This window comes from Lathyrus oleraceus, chromosome 2, assembly GCF_024323335.1.
Source record: "Lathyrus oleraceus cultivar Zhongwan6 chromosome 2, CAAS_Psat_ZW6_1.0, whole genome shotgun sequence".
NCBI lineage: Eukaryota > Viridiplantae > Streptophyta > Magnoliopsida > Fabales > Fabaceae > Lathyrus > Lathyrus oleraceus.
The window spans coordinates 337,626,948-337,650,012 of NC_066580.1; positions in this window are offsets into that span (position 1 = coordinate 337,626,948).

Genomic DNA, 23,065 nt, shown 5'->3' on the forward strand with positions numbered 1-23,065 from the left:
TTCCTCTTGATCTTACCTTTCCAAAAATCCTAAATTCATCCATTTTGGACAAGAAATGAATAGGCTGCGCATGGCTTGAACATGGTATCATCATTTGGTAAGATTGAACTTCAAACATCCATGCACAATTGCCTAACATTCCAACATGAATTCAGCCTTGCTTACACTCAATTATGGATCAGATAGAGTGATTTCATAGGCCTGTACACGCCCATGCACTCATGCATCACACATTGCTAATTTTGGAAGTTCACTTCAAGTGTGCAAATATCAATTGAATTGGCTATAAATAGAGACCTTTAGCATCAGAATTACACACACATTTGCGCCAACTTTGATCCCAAACCTCTAACCCTCTCATTCCAAAGGATAATCCTGAGAATTTCATTTGAAATTGAGTTTTAATTCTCACTGTTTGAGATTCAAAACTCCAGGGATCCAAGACCTTTTGTGCATTCCATTCTACTTCTGCAAGCATTCGGAGTGAGATCAAGGACGAGCCAAGGCAAGAACAGTTGAATCCAGACCTACATTGAAGGTATTTTTCAGAATTTTTCATCTCTTCGATTCTCTATCAATCTTGCTCATTTCTCTTGATTCTTTGGTTGTCTGAAGTCCTACCAATGTAGGCAAAAAGATTGAGTTGCTTTGAGGCCAAATCGAAGCAATTCAGTTCATGTACCTCAAATTTCAACTCCATGTATCTCTCAATATACTTGGAGTTAGGATGAATTGAGGTCAAATTCGTGCTCTACGCCATTTTTTATTTCATATCATGTCCTCCTTTTTCATTTTTTTATGGTGATGAGTGAACCAGTCCGGCCAGGGTCGCCGGAGAAGACGACCGGCCTTTGGACGCCGGTGATGTGCTGGCTTGGTTCTGAGCCATTGATCTCATTTGAATTGTTTTAATCATGAGCGTGCATTATAATTACCTTTCGTGTAGCGCATTGACTCAAGATCACAATGGAACGCGCACTGATGGCCACTTGATCTTCCACCTAAATTAATGAGAGAGATCAAGTGGCTCACGTTTTTGGTTATTTTCTAACTTTCTTTTATTCCTTTTATTTTCATTAATTCATATTAATTTTAGTACTGATCCAAAAAATATGGGAGTTTCACCAAAAAATTTCAAATATTTTTCTCTTTCATATTCTGAATAAAAATTATTTTTTGGATCATTATTAGTATTTTTCATTTGTTTTTAATTGTTTAAAAATAGTTTTAAGTCTTTTAAAATTCTGAATTTTTTTCTGAAACGTCCTTTGACCTTGTTTGACCTATGATAAATCTAATGGCCATTTATTTGGTGTTTTGATGAGGTTTTAGGAATTTGGCAAACCATAGTTAATTTAAATGCATTATTTTAGTATTTTTAATTGGAATAAATGCCAAATAATTTTGTTGACCAATTGTGATGACTTGTTGGTGTTTGACTATTGTTATTGGGCCTTGATCAAGGTTGATTTGACTTTGTCAAATTAATATCATTGAATTTAGGGGATTGATGGAATGTACATTCCATCTCCCAAAATGAATGAATGATATTAATTTGGTAAAAGTACTCCTTTGATCAATTTGAGTTTTCATTTATTCCCCTCCCTCTTCATCTCATTCCCCTTCTTTATGCATACATCTCATTTGGCATATGATATCTCAAAGTCCTAAAGCTAGTTGATTGAAAAATTAACATGAGTATGAATGAGATTAGGCCACACCTTTTGCATATTCTTTTTGTGTGTGGTATGTTTCATGAGCATAGTTCATAATATTATGTCTCTAACATGCATTAACACCAAAATTCTATTGCCCGACCTCAAATAGTTGTGACTTCTACATAAGTCCAATTACGATTTCTTAACATAGCGCTAAATTTGTGACATAAAAGACATAGCATTCTAGTTAGTGAGATTGTAAGTCTCCCCTCTTTTATGGTATTGTGTGGGAACTTGGCCTTCTTTCCTTCCTTTGGAAGATGTTTTGGCTCAAGGTTTCATGCTTGTGATAAGTGGGTTGAGTATTTTCCAAAGAATGCCTAAAAATGAAAAGCAAAAGCAAAACAATACTAACTTCTAACCTATTAACAACTAACTTTTAATTTCAAGCCATTTACTTTAATTTCATTTAATTCTTGCTTTTATACATTTGCCGTTGTTCATATCATTCTAATTGTTTAGGTTAATGCAATTTTTACTTTGTACACTTGGACCATATTGTGTGATATATTTTGTTTGTGTATACTTTGTTTGTTTGTGTGGTCTTTGACCATTAAAGTACATAATAACCACAAAAACCCTAAAAACTTTTGTGTGGACTTTTGGATTGATCTTGGACAAATGGACTTAGAATTTAGGCAACATTCCTATGCTAAAGGACTTGGCGAATGCCAACCTTTTGTGAAACCAAGTGCTTGTAATTTGAAACTTCATTTGATACATCATTCAAAATCCTTCTGAGTTCATCTGTAACATGATCATTGTGAAGTTGTTATTTTGAACCTGTGACTTGTGAATTCATATATTACATGGGCTACCTTGAAGAAGATCATGGAATGAATAAGCTTGGATGTGGCCATCTTTATTTGATGCCTTGCTCTTCAAGATAATATAATTTTTCATTTGTGTGTTGCTTGATTCTAAAAGTCTGAGGGAATTCTGGGTTTCTATTGACATTCTTGTCTATTGGATTGCTACCCATTTGGTCATATCTTTTCAACTCTAAACTTTTAATTTTTGTACATAAGATAGTCTCTTCATCTTCTCCCCACTTCTTTAACTTCAAAATCTCTCCCTTTTTTTTTTCAAAACCTTCTTTGATTGAGTACATAGGATAGTCTTTTCATCTTCTCCCCACTTCTTTAATTTCAAAATCTCTCCCTCTTTTTTTTTCAAAACCTTCTTTGATTGAACTTATTTTGTTCTAAACTTTGACCACTTTTGCAAAAAGATAGAAACTTTGGCCTTATGCCATTGCATTTTCAAACTTCTTTTCTTAAATCAAACTTGTAATTAGACTTAACTATACTTGACTTAAGCTTTCAAAAAAGCCAAAAAGAACTAACTCATTCAAACCATTTTTAGGCCTTGGTGCCTTTCAAACTTAATTTTTGTTAAAAGCAATGCATCCACTTTGAAATTTGTATCACGAACTACGAGGTTTTGATCCCTCATTTTTATGTTGGTACATAGGCAGAAGTCTGAAGGTCTTGTCAAACACAAAAATATAATTAATGAATTCTTTTCTCATCCCCCCATTCTATTTGTTTCTAAACATCACTTTATATCAAGTACATATGCACACAAAAAGGGCTCCCTAGGAGTACCTAGGACACTTTGGGTGCTAACACCTTCCCTCTGTGTAACCAACCCCCGTACCTGTAATCTTTGACATTTTATTAGTTTTGATTTGAAAACTTCTTACTTTTTGGGTTTTGTTCATACTTTTTCCCTTTTCCCTTGGAAACAATAAAAGCGTGGTGGCGACTCTTGTTATTTAATCTCTAGCTTATCCATAGCTTGATGATCATGAATTTTTCGCTACACTTCCACCATATTATTATTCAAGTTTGATCCATTATCAATAATGATCTTACTTGGCACACCATAACGACATATAATCTGATTCTTGATAAACCTTACAATAACTTGCTTGGTTACATTCGCATACGATGCCGCTTCAATCCACTTTGTGAAGTAATCAATACCCACTAGAATGAAAGATGCATGTTCGAAGCTTTGGGCTCAATCATACAAATCATATCAATTCCCCACATGGAGAAAGGCCATGGAGAGGAAATGACATTCAACTGTGTCATAGGAACATGAATATTATCTGCATATATCTGATACTTATGGCATTTCTTCATAAACTTGCAACAATCAGATTCCATTATCAGCCAATAGTAAACTGCTCTCAACATCTTCTTAGCCATAGCATGTCCATTGGAATGAGTATCAAAGAAACCTTCATGGACTTCATTCATCAACAGGTCTGCTTCGTGTCTATCAACGCATCTGAGCAGAACCATATCGAAGTTTCTCTTATACAACACATCACCATTCAGGTAGAAGTTGCCAACTAATCTTCTCAAAGTCTTCTTATCTTTCAAAGATGCCTCAGACGGGTAAATCTGACTTTGGAGGAGACACTTAATATCAAAATACCACGGCTTCTCATCTTTGACCTCTTCAACAGAAAACACATGAGCTGGCCTATCAAGATGCATCACAGTCAAATTGGGAACTTCATTCCAAAAATTCACCACAATTATTAAAGCCAACGTTACAAGAGCATATGCCATCCGATTTTCATCTCGAGGGATATGATGAAATTCAACCTTTGTAAAGAAAGTTGAAATACTCATTGCATAATCTCTATATGGTATAAAACCGGGTTGATTTGCCTCCCATTCACCTTTGATTTGATTCACAACCAAAGTTGAATCTCCATAGACGTCAAGATACTTAATTCTGAGATCAATGGCCTCTTCAAGCCCCATAATGTAAGCTTCATACTCAACCATGTTGTTTGTACACTTGAAAGTCAATCTAGCTGTAAATGGAAAATGAGTGCATTGAGGAGTAATAATCACTTCCCCAATGCCATTACCATACTTATTAACAGCTCCATCAAATACCATGCCCCAACGGGAACCAGGTCATGGCCCTTCTTCAAGCAATGGTTCATCATAATCTTTCATTTTTAAGTACAAAATCTCTTCATCAGGAAAATCATACTGTACTGACTGATAATCTTCAATTGGTTGGTGAGCCAAATGGTCAGCCAAGACACTACCCTTAATTGCTTTTTGAGATCAGTATTCAATATCATACTCAGATAACAACATCTGCCAACGGGCAATCCTCCCACTTAAAGCATGCTTCTCGAAAATATACTTGATTGGATCCATTTTGGATATCAACCAAGTGGTATGATTCAACATATACTGGCGCAGACGGTTAGCAGCCCAAGCTAATGCGCAACAAGTCTTTTTAAGCATAGAATTCCGAGTCTCACAGTCGGTGAATTTCTTACTAAGGTAATAAATAGCATATTCTTTATTTATAATTTCGACATGCTGACCCAGAACACAACCCATACTCTCATGAAGCACAATCAAATACATGATCAAAGGTCTTCCTTCAACAAGCAGAGACAAAATCGGAGGTTCAAGTAGATATTCTTTGATACTGTCAAAAGCTTTCTGGAAATCTTCGGTCCAATCACAAGACTAATCTTTCCGAAGAAGATTGAATATAGGCACACATGTGGCAGTCATATGCAATATAAATCTTGAAATATAGTTCAAGCGACCGAGAAAACCTCTGACTTATTTCTCAGTTCTGGGTGCAGGCATCTCTTGTATTTCTTTGACCTTGGCAGGATCAACTTCAATACCCTTCTCGCTGACAATAAAGCCCAACAACTTACCAGAACGAACACCAAATGTACATTTATTGGGATTCAAGCAGAGTTTGTACTTCCTTAAACGCTGGAATAACTTCAACAAATGCTCGACATGTTCTTCTTCATCATTCGATATGGCGATCATATCATCAACATAAACTTCGATTTCTTTATGCATCATATCATGAAAAAGAGTGGTCATTTCCCTCTGATATGTTGCACCAACATTCTTTAAACCAAAAGGCATCACTCTATAATAAAATGTTCCCCATGGTGTAATGAATGTGGTATTCTCCACATCTTGAGGTGCCATTTTGATCTGATTATAACCGGAAAATCCGTCCATAAATGAAAAGAATTTGAATTTAGTTGTATTGTCTATCAATATATCAATGTGTGGTAGAGGGAAATCATCTTTCGGACTAGCTTTGTTCAAATCTCTATAATCAACGCATATGCAGACTTTTCCATCCTTCTTCAGAACAAGCACAATATTGGCCACCCAGTTCAGATATTCGACGGTAACAAGAAAACCAACATCAATCTGTTTATGCACTTCCTCTTTGATCTTCACGGCCATATCAGGATGAGTTCTCCTCAATTTCTGCTTGACCGACGGGAATTCTGGCTTCAACGACAATCTATGCTCCACAATCTCAGAATTTAAACCAGGCATGTCTTGATAGGACCAAGCAAACACATTTGAATACTATCGAAGAAGATCAATCCACCTCTTCTTAGCTTCTGGACGCAGTTGAGACCCAATCTTGACTTCCTTCACATCATCTTCGGAACCCAAGTTGACTAGTTCAATCTGCTCTTCAAATGGCTGGATGGTTTTTTCTTCGTGCTCAAGTAGACGAGTCAATTCATCAAATACTTCTTCATCAATCTCTTCCTCAGCCTTAAACACAAGGAAATCAAAGTTCGGAGTGGGTGTAGGATCATTGTATTCAATGGGTTTGGAAACCAACCTGCATAATGATTTGATATTTTGATATTAGAGAAGTGAATTGTGACCAAATAGTATGTTGATGGACAATTATTATTTATTTATGTTTTTTGTGATTACCATTTTTAGAAAGGCAAAAAGTAAAAATAAAACATCATAGATGTGGATGAATAGAATTGAATTTTATTGATGATAATTTGAAAAATGTCCAACAATGTTCACTTCTCCCTTAGGCATAGGAGAAGGATTTTTCTTAAAACAATGAAAAACAAATTACTTAGAGCGATGGACAATAACGGGAACATCAACAACAACCCAATTGCTGCAAGTCTTGTCATGCGTCATAAAGTTGGCGCAATCTTCATCTTCATCGCTTTCAATCATAACAGCTGAGTGTTGTTCATTACCATAGATGAACCCTCCGCTACGGAAACTCGGTTGCACTTCTTCAACTTTGACTTTAGACGGCCCTCGTTGGAATCCCAATCTGGCTCTGTTCTTGTTCTCGCAGACTTCTACCATTCGACCCCACTGATCTGTATGCCAGCTTCAATAGCTTTCTGGGCATCCTTGAAAGAAGACATGGGTGCCCTAGTTTTATTTACTTCCGCAATAGATAGAGCTTGGAACGGAGTTCCAAGCTCCTTCTTGTAAGACCCCAATTTCGAACCTAAGATCCCTCATGCAACTCCATCATAAGCACTAGCATTGGGATCATACCTTGGCATCCTCCTTACCCCTCTATCATTGGGTTTGTTTTGGGAGAGATCACCAAGCACTTTGTGATTATATCATACTTTTATTTTACCATTTCACTAACCAAAATACCAAAAATATGTCTTTTGCATTTGCCTAACTATTTTGTAGGAATAACATGATCTTATTGATTCATCAAGTACACATCTAGGGTTTGAGACCCTCATGAACAAAGAGCACAGCCAAGAATTGATCCAAAAATGGTTATTATCATCATATATGAGTCCCATTGATCTCTACATGTTATATTGATCAAGTTTTCTTCAAGGGTTTGAGGGTAATTTGCCTTGGAACCCCTAGTTTGACTAGGTATCTTGAGTAACTTCTCCAACAAGCTATCTCACCAATTGATCAAATTTCTCAAGAGAAACTTAAAAGTTAATCATCTTATGCATATATGATCTACCATGAGCCAATAAAGTCAAGAGAATTAGAAATTAGCAAGTTGGTTAATGGTGGTTGGCCAGATGGATTCATCTGATCAAAACTGGATCTCCCTAGACCCTATCTCCTACACGTTTCACCATATGAAAATGATTCCAAGATAAAACTTACTCTAAATGACATTCCAAACAACTTTCATGTTGAGACATAGATCTAGTTTTGCATGGAAAATTATTTTCTATGTTGAAACATTATAGGTCATTTTGTTTAAACCCTAATTTGAAAGTCAACTTCCCAAGGACATAACTTGCTCAATTTTTATGATATGAAATATTTCCAAGTTTCACAATTAAATTGAAGAGGTCTACTTTAACTTTTATTTTTGGAGTGGGAGCTAATTCAATTTGTTTGAGCATGTGATATGAGGTTACATTATAGGTCACTTTTGACCTATACTATTGATCAAGTGATTTTTCCAAACTTCAAAAATGCATAACTCTATCATTTCAAATCCAAATTACATTAAATTGGTGACCACTTTGAAGGTATTTGATATATATGTAACTTTTATGAAGATACTTTTCTCATTTGAAGCTCCCATTAAAAGTAAAGCAAGATGGAATATTGATACATATGGCTTGACACTTAGAAAAAATTTGATATGTCAAAAATTTCCAAACTTCCACCTCAAATTTCTCCAAGTTTCAAGCTCCAAATGAGAAAGTGTTCAACATTAAACTTGTCCCTCTTGATCTCACCTTTCCAAAGAGCTCAAATTCATTCATTTTGGATGAGAAATGCATAGGATGCGCATGGCTTAAACATGCTGATATCATTTGGCATGGATCAATCTTCAAGCATCAATGTACACGTGCCTTGCAATCCAAGCCTACTTCAACACATATGATCTTCAATTATGGACTCCAAACCATCATTTCATGGGCTTATGCGCGCCCATGCAGCATTACATCACATTTGCCAAATTTGGAAAGTGAAAGTGAGTGTGCAAATATCACATGATTTAGCTATAAATAGAGCTCCAATTGCCCAAAATTCACAACACCATTGCGCTAGCTTTGATTCCCCATTGAAAACCCTCCACTCTCATAGGATAAACCTGATAAATTCTTTTGAATTTGAGCTTGAATCTCCACTGTTTTGGAATTCAATTCTCCAGGAATCCATTGCTTCTAGACCATTCAATTCTCTTCCTGCAAGCAACTGAAGTGAGTCCAAGCACAAGCCAGATCAAGATCGATCGTGTTCAGACCTCCATTGAAGGTAATTTATAGAAATTTTAAACTCTTCGATTCTCTCAAATTCTTGCTCAATTCCATTGATTCTTTGGTTGTCAGAAGTCCTACCAATGTAGGCAAGAAGATTGAGTTGCTTTGAGGTCAAATCGAAGCAACTCAGTTCATGTACCTCAAATTTCAAATCCACATATCTCTTAATATATTTGGAATTGGAATGAATGGAGGTTAGATTCGTGCTCAGTGCCATTTTTTATTTAAGATCATGTCCTTATTTTTCTTTTTGGTGATGGTTCATCTTGACCAGTCCGATGAGGTCCATTGGAGAATATGACCGGAGCTCTGGCTCCGGCGATGACTTGGCAAGGATGTGAACCATAGGATCCATGTATTGTGTTTTAATCTTGATCGTCCCTTTTAATTACCACTGGTACATCGCAATTGACTAAGGTACATATGGAACACGCGCTTTGGATCATCAGATCTGCCACCTCAATTAATTAGGGAGATCTGATGGTCCACGTAATTTAGAGTTTATGAATTTTTGTTTTAATTGCATTTTCTTCAATAATTCATATTAAATTCAATATTGATCCAAAAAATATGGGACTTTCACCAAAAAAATTCAAAACTTTTTCTCTTTCTTATTCTGAATTAAAATTATTTTTTGGATCATTATTAATATTTTCATGAATTAATTGATTTTACATTTGTTTTTAATTGCTTAAAAATATTTTTAAATGTCCAAAAATTGTGATATTTTTTCTCCAAGGTCCTTTGACCTTGTTTGACCTATGAAAAATCTCATGGCCATTTCTTTGGTGTTTTGATGAGATTTTAGGAATTGGAAAAAACATATTTGATTTTAATGCATTATTTTATTATTTTTTATTGAATAAATGCCATTTAAATTTTGTTGACCATTTGTATTGACTTAATTGAGTTTGCTTATTTGTTGTTGGGCCTTGGTCAAGGTTGATTTGACTTTGTCAAGTTAATATCATTGGATTTAGGGGATTGAAGGAATGTACATTTCATCTCCCAAAATGAATGGATGATATTAATTTGGTAAAAGTCCTCCTTTGACCAATTCGTGATCTCATTCATCCCCTTCCCTCTTCATCTAATTTCCCTTATTCATCCATTCATTTCCATTTGGCCTATGACATCTCAAAATCCTAATGCTAGTTGATTGAAAAATTGATATGAGTATGGATGAGATTAGGCCACACCTTTTGCATATTTTTTGTGTGTGGTATGTTTCATGAGCATAGTTCATAATACTATGTCTCCAACATGCATTAACACCAAAAAGTCTATTGCTTGGCCTCAAATAGTTGTGACTTCTACATAAGTCCAATTACGATTGCTTAACATAGCGCTAAATTTGTGACACAAAAGGCATAAGCATTCTAGTTAGTGAGATTGTAAGTCTCCCCTCTTTCATGGTATTGTGTGGAAACTTGGCCTTCTTTCCTTCCTTTGGAAGATGTTTTGGTTCAAGGATCCATGCTGGTGATAAGTGGGTTGAGTGTTCTCCAAAGAATGTCTTGAAATGAAAAGCAAAACAAAACTAACTTCTAACTTACTAACCATTAACTTTTAATTTCAAGCTTTTACTTTAATGCAATTTACTTTTAGCACTTTATTTCATTTGCCATTGTACATATCATTCTAATTGTTTATGTTAAAGTAATTTTCACTTTGTCCATTTGGACCATATTGTGTGATATATTTTATTTGTGTTACCTTGTTTGTTTGTATGGTCTTTGACCATTAATGTACATAATAAAAACAAAAACCCAAAAAAACTTTTGAGTGGACTGTTGGTTTGATCTTGAGTAAATGGACTTAGAATCTAGGCAACCTTCTTAAGCTAATGGACTTGGCCAATGCCAACTTGTTGAATAACCAAGTGCTTGCAATTTGAAATTCATCTGATACATCTTTGAAGATCTCTCTAAGATTCACCTGCAACATTGATCATTGTGTAGCTGTTATTTTGAACCTGTGACTTGTGGAATTCATCTGTTGCATGGGCTATTTTGAAGAAGATCATGGAATGGATAAGCTTGGATGAGGCCATCTTTATTTGATGCCTTGATCTTCAAGATGATATAATTGTGTATTTGTGTGTTGCTTAATTCTAAAAGTCCAAGGGAATTCTGGGTTTCTATTGACATACTTGTCTATTGGATTGCTACCCATTTGGTCAGATCTTTCCAACTCAAAACTTTTAAATTTTATGCATAGGATAATCTCTTAATCTTCTCCATATCTCTTTAATTTCAAAATCTCTCCCTCAATTTTCAAAAACTTCTTTGTGTGAACTACTTTTGTCCTAAACTTTGACCACTTTTGCAAAAAAGGTAGAAACTTTGGCCTTATGCCATTGCATTTTTAAACTTCTTTTTTAAATCAAACTTGTAAATAAACTTAGCTATACTTGACCTAAACTTTCAAAAAGCCAAAATAGAACTAACTCATTCAAATCATTTTAGGCCTTGGTGCCTTTCAAACTTAAATTTTGTTAAAATTAATGAATCCATTTTGAAATTTGTAGCACGAACTACAAGGTTTTGATCCCTCATTTTTATGTTGGTACGTAGGCACAAGACCGAAGGTCTTGTCAGACACAAAAATATAATTAATGAATTATTTTCTCATCCCCCCATTCTATTTGTTTGTAAACATCACTTTTTACAAAATACATATGCACACAAAAAGGGCTCCCTAGGAGTACCTAGAACACTTTGGGTGCTAACACCTTCCCTCTGTGTAACCAACCCCCTTACCTGTGATCTCTGATTTTTATTAGTTTTTATTTGAAAACTTCTTACTATTTGGGTTTTGTTCGTACTTTTTCCCTTTTCCCTTGGAAACAATAAAAGCACGGTGACGACTCTTGTTAATTGATCTTTAGCTTGTCAATAGCTTGATGATCATGAATTTCCCGCTACACTCCTCATCTTCAACGTGACAAGCTTGCCATTCTGTACAAATTTGAGTTTCTGGTGTAGAGTGGATGTTACAGCTCCAGCCTCGTGAATCCATGGCCATCCCAACAAGAAACCATAGGCCGGGTGGATATCCATTACTTAAAAAGTAATTTGAAAATCACTCTGACCTATCTTCACTAGAAGGTCAACTTCTCCAATGACGGTCTTGCGATAACCATCAAATGCTTTGACAATCACGCCACTATACCTCATCAGGGCGCCTTGGTAGGATAATCTGGGAAGAGTTGATTTCGGGAGTATAATCAGAGCAGAACCGATATCAACCAACATATTTGACAACGCATCCTCCTTGCAATTCATCGATATATGTATTGCCAGATTTTGATTTCTGCCTTCCTCGGGAAGCTCTTCATCACAAAAATCCAGATTGTTGCAAGAAGTAATGTTAGCCACAATGTGGTCAAACTGATCCACAGTTACATTATGCTCAACATAGGCTTGCTCCAACACTCTTTTAAATGCTTCTCTGCGCGCTTCAGAATTCATCAGCAGAGAGAACACTAAAATCTTCGAAAGAGTTTGGAGTAGCTGATCCACCGCATTAAATTCACTCTTCTTGATTAATCTCAACACTTTATCATCATCATTAGGCTTCAATTTACTGGATTCACCAGACTGACACATTGGAGCACTAACCGGGTTCACTGCAGGTACCTTAACCTTCTTACCGACTGAAACATCCTCTATCACTTATTTCGGAAAGACTGGACCAAAAACACGACCGTTACGGGTCACCTTCATAATATCGACTATATTCACAATAGAATTTATCGCAGGCAATAGAACCTCTCGACCATTCTCCACCATGGTGGCATTATACTGGTAAGGAACAACTTTATCGGATGCATATGGGACGGGGCCTGCTAACCTTATCACTAACGGTGATACTGATCTGTTGATGCTATTAGTGTTGTTGTTGCTAAACTGGATGCTTACCCGCTCAAGGGTCTTAAACACTGGTACTATTACATTGGCATCATCTATATCTCTTGACTATTGAATCTGGATTACATTCTCATCTATCAAATTCTAGATATCCCTCTTTCGGAAAGACTGGACCAAAAACACGACCGTTACGGGTCACCTTCGCAATATCGGCTATATTCACAACAGAATTTGTCGCAGACAACGGAACCTCTTGACCATTCTCCACCATGGTGGCATTATACTAGTAAGGAACAACTCTATCTGATGCATACGAGACAGGGCCTGCTAACCGTATCACTAACAGCGATACCGATCTGTTGATGTTGTTAGTGTTGCTGCTGCTAAACTGGTTGCTTACCCGCTCAGGGGTCTTAAACACTGGTACTATTACATTGACATCATCTATATCCCTTGACTGTTGAATCTAGATTACATTCTCATCCATCAACTTCTGGATATCCCTCTTGACAATCAAACACCTATGGGGGTTCACACTACAAATTTCACAACCATCATGGTCCTGCTCACAATCACTGATGGTACACAAGGTCCTATGCATCTCTACTAAGGAACTACGGATACGTCGCACATCGAAGACTCGAAAATTTCCTGGGCAACCTTCCACCATATTGACAGAGGAATTACCATGGGCGGGAAATAGATTGGCTTTCACATTCGGCGCACGGTCCTCAAAGGACACCATCCCACTCTTCACAAGTTTCTAGACCTCATACTTCAATGGATAATAGTTCTCAATATCATGGTCTAGAGCTCCTTGTTGAAAGGCACAGTGGAGTTCGGGCTTATACCATCATGGAAGTGGTTCGAGAACTTGAGGTGGATTTCTTGGTTGAAGTAGGTTATTGAGAACCAAAGATGGATAAAGTTTGGCATATGACATAGGAATAGGGTCAGAAGAGACCTTCTTCCTCTCAAAATTTTTTTGTTGTTGATTATTGTTGGTGTTGTTGTAGTTGTTGGTTCTTTGTTGCGCTTGTTGCTGACGTTGTTGTTGAACTGATGCTGATTGATTGTTAGAAAATACTGGGATAACTAATGAAACTTGATGTTGATGCTGACACGGTTATGGATCTATTTTGACATGAGGCCTCCTCTTTCTCCCTACAGATATTGCATTGGTTTCCCTTTCCTTCTTTCTGGCAAAACCACTCCCATATTTCTTAATAGTAGAAGCTTCTTCCTTAGACAAACATCCCTCACGGACTTGTTCCTCTAACCTTATCCCCATGTATACCATTTAGGTAAAGTCACTAGGGGCACTGGCAATCATGCGTTCATAATAAAATGAACTCAGAGTCTTCAGGGAAATCTTCATCATCTTCTTCTCTTCTAATGGGGGATTAATATGAGCAACAAGCTCTCTCCACCTATGGGCATATTCTTTGAATGTCTCCTTGTCCTTTTGAGACATAGACCTCAGCTGGTCTCTATCAGGCTCCATGTCCAAATTATACTTGTACTGTTTCACAAAAGCTTCACCCAAATCATTAAACGTGTGAATACTTGCATTGTCTAGCCCCATGTTCCATCTCAGAGCGGCACCAGTTAGATTGTCTTGAAAACAATGAATCGATAACTAATCATTATCAGTTTGTCTTGACATTTTTTTGGCATACATAACAAGGTGGCTAAGTGGACAAGTGTTTCCCTTATACTTTTCAAAGTTATGGACTTTGAACTTCATCGGGATCTTCATATTTGGCACTAAGCAAAGTTCAACAACACTCATACCGAACATGTATTTTCCTCTCAATGTTTTCAACTCCTTGCACAACTCAAGGAATTGATCCTTCATCTCGTCCATTTTCTCATAAACATTTGGGCCCTCAGACGGCTCAGAATGGTAGATGGTGTCCTCAACACGAGGTAAGGTATGAACAACTGGAGGCGACACAGACATGACCGGGCTAGATACCAGTATAGAAGCAAATGTAGGTGCAAACCCTTCAGGCATGAAATTTAGTAGCATCCCCCACGGGAATCCAACAGGCATAATTGGACCAGATTGAGTAGCAGCAACAGGCATTGTTGAGGTAACAACCTCTGAGATGACAGTCCTCTGAGGAGGAGGAGTTGCAGAAGTTGGTGAAGACCGGTTATGCGCGGTAAGAACAAACTCCATCATAGCAGTTTGACGAGAAATATCATCCTTCAATTCTCTGTTTTCTTGCTCTAAGTGCTCCATAATTCTGGGTTGATTGGAGCGAGTGTTGTATCGGTGAGTCAGCTTGGCTGAAGCACAGAAGAATAACCGATAAGACATCTGGCGGAAGAAAACATGTTATCCAAATGATGCATGAAATGCAATGTTTTTGTTTGTTTTTATTTTCAAGGAACATACTATTTTATTTGCAACTATATAATAACAATAATAACAATTTGATTGACCATAAAAATCTCTTTTATTCATAAAATTTTGGAAGGATTACACTGAGTACAATTTCAGAAACCAAAGTATAAGTACAAGAGAAAAGAAAACTAATCATCCTAAGGATCCCCTAGCAACGATGTCAGATGGTCTGGCTACGAGCACGTACTTCCTTTGGATGCATCGAATCTCAGACTCAAAGGATGTCTTCATCTGAGCCTTCTCGAGGACAAGCTGATCAACAATCTTCTTCCAAGCACCGGAAGGCTAAGGCATACTAGAGGAAGATGGACCCTCTGGCTCTCTCTGTCTCTTCACTTCTCGATCTTCAAGAAGTTTAATAAGCTCATCTTTGTCCTTAGACTCAAGCTGCAATTCCTCGTGCTTTCGGCTCAAAGCACAGAACCACCCTTCCCACATATCCTTCTCTTGCTTCATCTTGGCGAGTGCGTCTTCCAACTCCTCTACATCTTGGTTAGGGAGAGTTAATGGCTCAACCACAACTATAGACATAATTCTCTCACAAGCATACGACATATTCAATTCCAAAGCTCTCTTCTTCACCCAAGTAGTGTAAGCTTCCAAAGCTACACAGTTGCACAGACCAAGCTCGGATCTTCCTTTCCTATGCACACTATGCCAAGCATGTACCATTTTCTGCTTTAAATGTTGGAGATCTTTACCCTCTTGATAGAAAAGACCTTCTAACTGAGTTTTATTAGGTTTGTCTCTCAAGGGGAACCCAAGTTGATGACGAGCCAAAGCAGGGTTGTAGTTAATTCCTCCTTGTGTACCAATGAGAGGCACATTAGAGAATTCACCACAACTATCAATAATATCCAAGCTACTCAATGCAGAATCGTACCAAACAATATCATCATTAGTGAGGGACATAAGTCTTTGATACCATCGTAAACATTGTTTGTTTTCCATAAAAACATGTGTCTGAGGCAAGTGCGAAATAAACCAATTATACAGAAGAGGAACACAACACACAATAGTTCCACCGCCTTTAGAATTCCTCAAATACAAAGAGAAGTACACATCACCCAACATAGTAGGCACATGATTACCAATCCAGAAGATTCTAATGGCGTTAACATCAACAAAACCATCAATCTTAGGGAACAAAGCCAAACCATAAATGAGCAACACAAATATGGTTTCAAAAGCATCTACATTACCGACTTGAGCAAACACAGTAGCTTTCCCAATAAGGAACTCATAAGTCAACCCAAACATTCCTCCTTTCTTCGCCCAATGAGCCTCAATCTCATACTTCTTCAGATGAAGGTCTTTAGCTATGATATGAGATATGGGAATCTCCTCCAATCCACTAAAAAGGTACTTTGTCAAATACGGGTATTCCCAAGAGATGGGCATACTCCTCTAACACAAGCACAAGCTGATAATCGGGAAAAGTGAAGCAACGGAAAAGAGGGTCATACTGAACCGACACACTCAAAAGTCCTTCAACCACATTATTAGATAACATAGATAGAAGCTTCCCATGATGTTTCTTGAAGTCCATGGGATATAATACAAAATATGATAACTTCCTTAACTCTCTCAAGTTGGGACATCTGAAACTGTACTTCTTAGTGTTCCTTCGTCCATAATCCATGGTCTGAAAATATTTGCAAATAAAACCTCAGTTCCTTGAAGTTATTTTTCATGTGATGAATGTCATGATGTGCATGAATTCATGAATGCAACAATCACAAATACGGGATCACACACAAGGCAACCAAAGGTCAAGGGATGAATCAGGTCATTGTCAAGATCAATCATCCATTTTGGTGGATTATGGTTTTCACCTTATCAACACCCAAGTTCCATTGATATTGACAAGACTTGATTGGATCAACCAAGAATCAAAGGGTTTGTTGTGAGTCACGAGCATGGGGCCAGGTTAAGGACCATCCCAAAGGAGTGTACTATGGATAAAAACATGTAGATCATGTTCTAAAATGTTTCTAGAGTCTTAATTCCATCTATCGGATATTATAGGTTAGGATGACTGACTCATCAAACCATACTATTCTCATGAGAAACTCGTCTAAGTGTAGTATCGCATATCAACTGTTATCAAGTCTACACCTGAACAATCTCTACACTACGTCCTAAATAGGCCAAATTGGGTTAAATGTTCTACGGTTCTCAGCTTCTCGGACCCCAAATCAGAGAAAGTAATGCCTAACCACAAATAACTTGTGTTACATCAATAGCTCCAAAAGGGTCTCCACTGAGTAGATGGGTCTCAAGCCAACTTGTTAAGGACTACTCCACACAAGTCGAACATGACTATACCATCCTTCTATCTTAATTGCACGCAAGTTCAGGTTAGAACTTATCTCACCACTCAGAGATCACCAAGCACAACAAGCAAATTATATCATACATACAAATATACAAACATCAAATATACAATTATATACACATAAAAAAGTAGGCTAAACCCACTAAGGACTACTCCCAAACAGAGTCGCCACTTAATTTCTGTAGCGGTAAATTCATGACCATTAAGCTATGGATAAGCTTAACGTTAATAAAACCAGAGTCGCCACCGCGTTTTTATTATTTCCAAAGGAAAAAGGGAAAAGTATGAACAAAGCCCAAAGATAAGAAGTTTTCAAATTAAAACTAATAAAATGCCAGAGATTACATGTAAGGGGGTTGGTTACACAGAGGGAAGGTGCTAGCACCCAAAGTGTCCTAGGTATTCCTAGGGAGCCCTTTTTTATATGTGTATGTGTTTTTGGTATAAAAGATGTTTGCAATACAATAGAGTGTGGGGATGAGAAAATAATTCATTAATTATATTTTTGTGTTTGACAAGACCTTCGGACTTGTGCCTACGTACCAACATAAAAATGAGGGATCAAAACCTCGAATTTCGTGGTATCAATTTCAAAATGAGTGGATTCCTTTTAATCAAAATTTAAATTTAAAAGAGGCACAAAGGCCCAAAAGAGTTTGAATTAGTGTTAGTTCTTTTTGTCTTTTGAAATTTTAAGTCAATATGAATAGATTTTTTTACAAGTTTGATTAAGAAAAGAGTTTTAAAAATGCAATGGCATAAGGCCAAAGTTTCTAATTTGCAATAGGGTCTAAGTTTGAAATCATAAGGAAATAAGGTTTTTGAAAAGGGGAATATATTTTGAAATTTAAGAAGTGGGAGGAGATGGATAGACTAATCCTAAGCATAAAATTAAAAGTTAAAAGTTAAAAAAATCTGACCAATTGGATGCAATCCAACAGAGAAGAATATCATATAGAAAACCCACTTTTCTTTTGGACTTTGAATCAAGCAATATCAATAAGAAAATAGGAATATAAAGAGCAAGGCATCAAATAAATATAGTCACATCCCCAAGAAAGCAACTTCACAACTAACAGTCTTCTTTGTCTTCTCATGTATCAGATGACATACTCCTTGGTTAGCTCAACATAAGGCATTGGACACAGGTTCAAAGTAACAGTTGCATCAAGACCATGTAACAAATGAATTCATATGGATCCCAATACTTGCATCAGATGAAAGCTTCTAATCACAGTGACTTGGTTTCGGAAATGTTGGTATTGGCCAAGTCCTTTTGCATAGGGAATGTTGCCTAATTCTAAGTCCAAAAGCTCATATCAAATCCAACAGTCCACACAAACATTTTTTAGGGTTTTTTTCTTGTTCATTAAGTATTTTAAGGTCATAAGACCACAAAAATAAACAAAATACATAAACAAATATATACAATCACAAAATATGGCTCAAGTGAGCAAAGTGAAAATGACATAAACATAAACAAGTTAAATGATATGTAAATGACAAATGAAATGGTAAATGGCTTGAATTTAAATTTCATAAAGTAAATGACTTGGAAATAAAAGAAATATTAACAAAAGTTAGTCAAATGTTAGTTGATTAGATGTTAGTGATGTTTTGCTTTTCAATTGATTAAGTCATTCTTTGGAGAACACTCAACTCTCTATTCACAAGCATAGATCCTTGAACCAAGACATCTTCCAAAGGAAGGAAAAAAGGCCAAGTTTCCACAGAATACCATGAAAGGGGGAGACTTGCAATCTCACTTACTAGAATGCTATGCCTTTGGGTCAAATTTTAGCGCTAAGTTAAGCAATTGTAGTTGGACTTATGTTGAAGTCACAACTATCTGAGGTCGGGCAATAGAAATTTTGATGTTAATGCATGTTAGAGATATGGTATAATGAATAATACTCCTAAAACATACCACACACAAAACTAAAAAGATCAAAGGATGGACCTATCTCATCCATACTTGTATTGGTTCATCTAACATAAGTTATTGATGAACCAATTAGCCTTAGGATATTGAGACTTCATTGGTCAATGAAATGGATGGGAGAGAATGGGATTGAAGATGAAGAGGGAGAGGAGATGAGAGAAACACAAATTGGTCATGAGAGGAATTTTATCAAATTAAAATCATTCATTCATTTTGGGAGATGAAATGTACATTTCATCAATCCCCTAAATCCAATAATTTTAATCCAACAAAAGTCAAATCAACCTTGACCAAGGCCCAAACACATAGTCAAACTTCACAAATCAATAAAAATGACTCAACATAATTTCTATGCAATTAATCAATTAAAAAAACAAATTAAAATGCATTTAAATTGAATTTGTTTGGTCAAAAACCTAAAACCATTTTAAAACACCAAATAAATGGTCAAGAGATTTATCCTAGGTCAAACAAGGTCAAAGGACCTTAGACAAAAAATTCATGATTTTTAAAAAGTCAGAAGTATTTTTAAACAATTAAAAATATGCATAAAAACAATTAATTCATGAAAAATATCAAAATTAATCAAAAAAATAATTTTAATTCAGAAAATGAAAGAGGAAAGTATTTGAATTTTTTTGGTGAAAGTCCCATATTTTTTGGATTAAAAATGAAATTAATATGAATGAATCAAAATAAAAGGATTAAATGGAAAAATCAGAAGAAAAAAAAACAAGGGCCATCTGATCTCCCTCATTAATTGAGGTGGCAGATCAGATGGCCAGGAGCGCGCATTCCACAAGGACCTTGGTCAAACGCGCTGCAGGCATGGTAATTAGATTGGACGCATGAGATTAAAACATTTCAAAAGGATCAGAGGGCCTGGATTTATCTAGCGCACCACCGGAGCCCTAGCTCTGGTCATCTTCTCCGGTAAGGACCACCAGACTGGTCCAACAAAAACTTTATGAAAAATGAAAAGTGAATACATTAATTTGAAGGAAAAATGCTCGGGAGCACAAATTTTACCTCAATTTTCTCCAATTCCAAGTATATAAAAAGATACAGGAATTTGAATTTTGAGGATCATGAACTGAGTTGCTTCGATTTGACCTCAAAGAAACTCAATTTTCTTGCCTACATTGATAGGACTTCAGACAACCAAAAATCACAAGAATGGTGAAGAATTGAGGGAGAATCGAAGAGATGAAAATTCTAAAAATTCACCTTCAATGGACTTAAGATTGACACGATCTTGCTTTCAATTATGCTTGGCCTTGCTTCAGATACTTGTTGGAAGTGATTAGTATCAATGAAAGGTATGGAGTCTTGGAGTTTCAATATCAAAACAGATGGAGATTTGAAACTTGATTTTCAAAGAAAATATTCAAGCTTATCCTTCAATGGTGAGGGTTTGGGATTGCAGGTTCAAAGCTTGGGCATGAGGTCCTTAATTCTGAGTAATGAGGGTCTTATTTATAGGCCATGAGATTGATTTCTTCACACTTCCAAATTTGGCAATTTTGAGAAATTTCTTTGCATTCTTGCATGGGCGTGTGATAGGCCCATAAAGTGATGTAATTTGATCCAAAAATGAGTGAGAGTTATGCTGAATTCATGTTGGTAAGCCATGCAATCGTGTATGAAAAATGGAAGTTGAAATCATCCAAATGGTTCATCATGTTGCACCCATGCGCAAGTCCGTCATCCTTTGGCCAAATGATATGATTTTGGATTTTTTGGAAAGGTGAGATAAAGGGGAACAACTTTCATGTTGAACAATATTTCATTTAAAGCTTGGATCATGATGAATATTGAGGTGGAAGTTTGGGAAATCAAACATATTTAAAAAATTTCTAAGTCCCAAGTCAAACGTTCACTTCTTCCACCTTGAATAACTTTTCCTATGGACTTTAAATGAGAAATGGTTATTCATAAAAGTTATAGATATTTTAAACATATTCAATTTGGTCACAAATTTGACCTCATTTGGATTTGGCATGAAGGAGTTATGCATTTTAGAATTTGAGGAAAATCACTTGTTCAATAGTATCAACCCAAAATGACCTATAATACTTCCTCTTGGCACATGCATTTTCAAGTTGAATTTGAACTTCCTCCAAACATAAAGGTTTAATTAGACATCTTGAATTGGATCATGGAATTTGAGTGGCTTTCATATCATAAATATGAGCAAGTTATGGTCTTGGGAAGTTGACCTCCAAACTAGGGTTCAGACAAAATGACCTATAATCTTTCACCATAAAAATGACTTTCCAAGCAAAAATAGCTCTTAACTTCAACATGAAAGTTGTTTGTAATGTCATTTAGAGTAACTTTACACTTGGAATCATTTTCATATGACAAAAATTGTAGGAGATAGGGTGTAGGGAACCCCAATTTTGACTAGTTGACTTTCTCTGGTCAACCACCATGAACCATCTTGATAGCTTGACATTCTATTGACTTTTGGGACTCATGGAGGATCATATATGTGTAATATGATGTAATGTGAAGTATCCCTTGAAATATTTGATCAATTGTAGAAGAAACGTGTTGAAGAAGTCACATAAGATACCCAGATTAATTAGGGTTTCCAAGGAAAACAAGCTCCAAAATCTTGATGATTTCTTGATCAAAATAACATGTGAAGATCATGGGGATCCATATATGATGCTTAGAGCCAATGTGAATTATTTCTTGATTGAGCTCCTTGCATTGAGGGTCTTAAACCCTAGATATGAGCTTGATAGAGCATAGGTGAGCATGCATACTACCTACAAAAGCGACAAACTATATATTGACATATTTTTTTGTATTTTGGTTACTAAATAATGAAAAACAAAGTATGATACAATCAAAAGTGTGTTTGGTGATATCTCCCAATGCAAACCCAATAAAAGAGGGGCAAGGAGGATGCCAGATTGTGATCCCAATGCCAATGCATATGATGAGATAGCATGAGGGATATTAGGGTCAAAATTGGGGTCTTACACACTCAGCATAAACCAATGTAAGCCAGGGCAACATACATAGTCAGAAGTGTAAAACACACTAGGCTGCACCAACCTGTAGCATATCATTCCATTCATGGGGAAGAACCTGGTGTAGAACAACTAAGTCAAGATTAGAAACCTCAAACAGAAAACAAGAGCAAAAACATCAAGTATCAAAGCATCATAAAAAATTGGGTAACACAACTGAACAAGCTCTCAAAATAAATGACAATTCCTTCAACCGCAAAATGAATAATATTGCAAATCATAACGGAAAGTTTTAACCGATTATAACCAAACTAACTGATAATTGATATATAGAAATCAATTTAACACATATACTTCCATACAACTAACTGCAATAGAAAATCGAGACCTAACCATATCTTTCACTAACTGCATAACAATTTTTTCCATTTTTTCAAAACTGATCCTAACTAACTCTCTCAACCTCACAACCTTCTCCAACTGCATAACAACCTCTAACAGAATAAACAAAATTTCTAACCGAAGGAGTAGATAAGAGGAGAATGAGAAGCACTATATGAAAAGCATACCATCATATCACATAATAGGGATTTTTGATGCCGAACCTCTCTTCACAACATACTCAGTTTCGATTTCATTCTGCACGCATCCATAATTCTGCAAATTTTCAATCCTCTACAACAAATATTTTCACCTTGCAACTTCCTTCTCTAACCTCTACAACAAATA